The sequence below is a fragment of the Amia ocellicauda genome, chromosome 6 (genome assembly GCF_036373705.1).
Source record: "Amia ocellicauda isolate fAmiCal2 chromosome 6, fAmiCal2.hap1, whole genome shotgun sequence".
NCBI lineage: Eukaryota > Metazoa > Chordata > Actinopteri > Amiiformes > Amiidae > Amia > Amia ocellicauda.
In genome coordinates, this window is record NC_089855.1 from 19,159,390 (window position 1) to 19,165,410 (window position 6,021).

A 6,021-nucleotide genomic window follows, 5' to 3' on the forward strand; every position below is an offset into this window, starting at 1 on the left:
TTATAACTGAGACGTGGCTCAGTGCTGGTGAACTGGGCCCACTTTCTGAAGCTTTTATCCTTTATTGTAACTAATGTTGATAGGCTTCTTATTTAGGGTGATTTTAATATTCATGTATGTTGTCCTACAAAGCCTATGGTCAAGGAGTTTTTACACTCATTGATGCTTTTAACCTCACACAGTCTATTTTAGGTTGCAAACACAAGTATGGTCACACTCTTGATTTGATTCTTTCTTTAGGCCTTTCTGTTTGTAATACAGATATTGAAGATAATTGTCTGTCTGACCACTGTCATTTTTAAAACAACCTTGATTAGGCCAGTTTCAGGCCCTGTGTCAGCAGGCTGGCATGTTCGCTCGTTTAACTCAGCCACATCCAGGCTTTTCTTTGATGCATATAGTATTTCTCCACTTGCCTATACTATTGCGTCTACTCATACTAGTCTGAGTTCAAATTAGTTGATTTGTATGTTTACTGCTGTCTGTGGGGATATTATGGAGTCTCTTGTGCCTGTTAAAATGATAAAACCTAAAACTATAGTACAGCCCTGGCTCAGTAATGAAACTCGGGCTCTTAGACAGGAGTGGAGAAAGGCAGAGAGGAAGTGGAAGAGAGATAAACTTCAAGTTTTTTTTATGAAATTATGAGGGACTGCATGTTTAATTATCAGCATGCTATTAAGGCTGCTAAAGCAAAATATTTTTCTGATTTTATTTTAAAACATGCTCATAATCCTAAAGTCTTATTCAGCACTATAAACAGTGTACTTAACCCTGTAGCGCCTGAATCTCTCGATCCATCTCCTGCAATTTTTTGAAATATTTTATAAATAAGGTTGATGTTATAAGATCTAGCATTCCATCTTCTTCATTTCAAAATTCAGAAGTAACTTCATGTTTATCTCGTCTTATTAAATTTGATTCTGTATCATTTCCTCATTTAGTAGACATGCATGAAGCCCACTCTCAGCTCTTTGGATATTGTTCCACCTCAAATTTTAGTAGAGGAGCTGGACGTTATTGGTCCCAGCATTATGTCTATAGTAAATAGTTGTTTGATCAGTGGGACAGTTCCATCCTGCTTTAAACATGCTGTGGTACAACCCCTGCTTAAAAAGGCTAATCCTGATCCATCATTGTTAAATAACTATCGGCCTGTCTCGAAGCTACCTTTTCTCTCTAAAATCTTAAAGAAGGTTGTTTTGTATCAGCTCTCTTCTTTTTTCTTCTTTCTACAGCTCAATGAATCTAAGACAAAAGTCATGGTCTTTGGCCCTCCGAACTCTATGAAAAAAATATCCAGTAACTTGGGACCTTTATCTAGAAATCTGCAGACACATTAGAAATGTAGGTGTTATTCTTGACTCGGACCTAAATTTTAACAAACAAATTAATTCTGTGGTCAAAAGCAGTTTCATTCAGCTTAGGAGTATTGCCTAAAAGGCCATTTCTGTCATTCAAAGATCTGGAGACTGTTCATGCCTTTAATTAATCCAGTCTTGATTACTGTAATGCACTCTATCTGGGAACTTCACAGTCTTCATTGTCACGTCTTCAGTTAGTTCAGAACGCTGCTGCTAGACTTAACTGTGACTAAAAAGAGGGATAGTATCTCTCCTGTGTTGGCCTTTCTCCTTTGGCTTCCTGTCAAATACAGAATTCAATATCAAATGTTATTGTTTGTTTATAAGGGTCTGGATGGTTTGGCTCCTCAATATATAGCGGATCTCTTCTCTTACCATCACACCTCTAGACCTCTTCGGTCATCAAATAGTGTGCAGCTGACTGTTCCCAGGTCACGCCTAAAACTGAAGGGTGACAGTGCCTTCTCAATTGCAGCCCCACGACTCTGGAATAACTTACCTTCCCTTTTTAAAACTCTTGTTTTCTGTAGCTTATGGAAATATGCATGTTTAATGGTACTCTTTTATTGTTATTGTTTTTTTCATGTTGTCTTTGTGTTTTATTATGAATTTTGTAATTGTTGATTTTGTACAGCACTTTGGCCAACTGTCGTTTTTAAATGTGCTATATAAATAAAAGTGACTGACTGACTATTGAGTTGAAGTGTAGATTACTTTAGTCTGGGGCAGACTGGTTACAATAGAGTATAAATGTCTGTGCCCTTATGGCCAGACACTGGTCATTCTAGTTTGGAAAAGTGATTAATGAGATGATCTGAAAATCTGAATAGGATTTACCCTTGGAAATCTTGCCATGTAAATCAGCCCCCTAATGGACTAATGATGAACTGAGATGCAAACTTGCCTGTATAATGATGTGTCCCCATACAGAAAGAGAGCAGCATGTTTCTGTAAGAGGACCTCCTCTGGACCTTTGCTGCACCATGGCTGCCAGGTTTGTGCTATGGTCTCCCAGTCATCGGGAATCAAATTTGTACTTCTGAAAATGCTGGTGGCTCCTCTGATATTCAATAACATTACTACTATGCATGCAACATCTGTATCCTAGAATTAATAAATATTATGTAAAGTTATGCTCATCAATTATTGTGTTTTAAAACGTAACAAAAATACAGAATACATTTTCACAGAAACTGAATTTATAAATAACTCAAACATTAAAAATTGAAAAATTGAAACTCTAATTCACATTTCTCAGTTACTGGTTCATTTAAACTTAAAATGCAACCTCAAAAGTAGCTTTGAAAGGAACTTGGGATCCCAGTAGCAGTTTAGGGAAGACGCCTATGTAAACCATTTTGCTACTGTAAATTGCCTGTGTGTACCTGTAAATAGGCTGAAGGTCTAGGCTGTGGTGATCTGATCTATAACGAAGGGTATGATGTCACACTATCCATTGACATTAACAGGTGTCATTATAATTATCTTCACAACTGTATTATGAACATTTTAAATATCAATTAATAACAATTTGGTAATTTAAGTAAAACAGACAAAAAAATACATAGTATATACATATATACCTTATATTTCTGTTTTCTGTCTTGTACCTTATCTATGAAATGCATATGCAAGATATTTTTTCAAATTATCCTTGCTTCCCCTTCACCCTCCACATTTCCTCTTTTGAGAAACCAGCAACTGAAATCAACAAACACTCTTTCAAACTTAACTTACTGGCTTTTAGATACTAATTGTTTTCCAACTTTATATTATTATTATTTTTTAAATCCACTTAATTTATATTTTCCAACTAATGCACACAATTAATACAAATTAAATATATGATGCCACAGACTAATTGTAAATCAACTAAATTAAATCAACTATGGAAAAGTGTGTACATCACTTATTATAATAGAAGAATGAGGACTGATAGGTACCTGAACAGACAATTATAATTAAAAATGTATTTGCTGCCGTAATCAAGATTGGATTTATAAAAACAAAAATCATAATTTATAATGAAATGAAAAATGTAAACTACATTTCTGAAGACTATATAGATAATTAAGTGTAATAATCACAATTAATGCAACAAGCATTAGTCCTACAGTTGGGCAAAAATATACCATTTGATTAAACAAAAGAATCCCAGTTGTCCTTAGGATATAAAACAACTCTTAATCATTATAACCATTATGTAAACAGGATCAAATGAAGGGCTATGATTCATATGAAAGTTATGTTCTTGTGTCAGACAGGTGGTGAAGTATTCTCAGTAGAATTTGACAGTACACAGCATTGCTTGATATTTTAACAAAGTGCATAATTAGCATAATTCAATATTATTGTGGTATAATCACTTTAGTATCATTTCCTCTTTTAAATTACAGCAGCACCCCATGCCACTTGTGAAATTGAAAGATACAAATGTTTTTAAAGAGATCATCCTGTACATACATCTATGACTTAGTAGTTAGTAGTGTTAGTAGTTAATGTTAGTAGTTTTATGAAATCTAGATTGAATTGTGATCTTTGTTTTCATCTGTTAGGTCTGGTTTAATCATAGGATTAATCAAAGAGCATAAATATTGAATAAAATCACAGGCTTTTCAAATATTATGCAGAAATGTATAATTCAAAAGAGGTTCATTACATATACTGTACATAGGATTTGAGAATAGTGAACTTGAAAGCCCCCTATCCCTCAACATTGCCACAGTTTTGAGAATAAATTATTATTTTGTGATGAAGAATTCAATGTAGCGTGCAACAAAGATAAGACTCGGGGAAAGCATTTAACATGCAAAGAAAACCTTAAAAGTGTCAGCGAGAGAAGTGACATTCAGTTGCTTGCTGTGGGCATGTAAGACTGCTGAATTACAATCAAGAATCTCCTATCAGGCTACCGTTAGCATGTATTTTAATTAGGCATCTTCAGTGAGACAGCCGGTAGTGAATTCAAACCACCATCTATAGCTCTTTGTCCTTGTTATCTTAGTTTTTAACCAATGTCCTTTCAGACTGGTGTCAATTGAGGAAATGTTCCTGATATCTCTTAGCTATGTTTAGGGCAGTCTGCAAAATTGCTCTGACCTTCTATCTGCTGCAAAACTCTTCTACTCAACATAAAAGGGAAGTGATTAATAATTCACAACCTCAAGTAACTTATTTAGTAAATGGCTTTTCACAAATAAATTATGCAGTTTTCATAAACCACAGGCAAAAAGGGACACTAAGAAAAATGCACTTTGTTTTTAAGAGATATTTGTTAGACTGGTTCATTTAACTTTTGGTTTGTATTACACACAAATCTGTCTGGTGCTAATATATATATATATATATATATATATATATATATATATATATATATATATATATATATATATATATATATATATAGTTAATTTATAAAGACCTGTGTAAAATATTTAGTTTAACTAGGTAAATTAAATTATCATAAAGCACATATTATTGTATGCTTTATTATTTCACACATCCTGTTCCTGTCAAATGCATAAAAGGAACATTTAAGCTAGTAGTGGAAATTTAACTAAAAGGTTTGCGTAAGTTATTGATCCATTAGATCAATAGATCAAGGTGTTTTGCTGTTCTTGTTACAAAGTAACAATTTAATCAATGTTCTTCAAAAGTTTAAACCAACTTAGTTCAAAATGATGTTAAAAAAGAGACAGCTGAGAGCACAATGCTCTCTGGATTTCATGTTCTCTCAGGCTTCTTCATGCATTTTTTAATACAATATGGTTAGTAGAAAAATAATGCTTTGATTCACATATTGAAAATATGTATCTGCCAAGCACATCTAAGTGTAACTTAATTGTTCTACAGAATAACATTTAAAATACCTGGCATGGTATTCCTTTCACTGAGAAAGTCCTGTTCTTTTCTGAGTTTTTAAGGTAGAAGATAAAACCTAACCTCTGCACATAGATCTTTCATCCCTTGACAAATACAATTAGATCACATAGATTTTAAATCTACTTGTCCAGTTGATTTCAGTCTTAATATAAAAAAATATATATACAATAAGTGTTCATTACACATCGTAAAATACAAATGTTCTGTTTGTGTTTAACTATTCTCTGTAACCCTGCAGGACCTTGACCTCAATCAAAAACAACATTGCGTAGTTGGCTACTGAACCCAGATTTAAAAAGCTAAAGGGTTATAACTTTAGAAAAGTAATGAATAACTATGCCTTTATCACTGAATATTCTTGGCCAATCACCATTTTTCATAAAAAAAGTAAAACCAGCAAGTTGCATAATTAAACCCCAGTGTCTTCATAATCCCTGGTCCATTTTCATTAGGAACAGAGATTATCAGATGATGGAGGCTCATATCTGAATGAAAAGAACCTGGTAGCCATGGGCATGCTTTGCTTGTTTTACATTAATAAATGAATTCCTTACATTTTACTAATAAAATGTGTAGAAAAGGGTAGATTTAGGCTGGGATTAAATACAAACAAATGACAAACCAGCACTCAGTGGTGGATTTGTTTTTTCTCTAGGCTCCACTCATCATAAAACAAAAAAAGGACATGGTTTGCAATATGCAAGTGGGTGAAAGTTTATGTAATCCTCTTAATTAATCATCTTATTCTAAAAATGTAATAATATTGCAAATATTT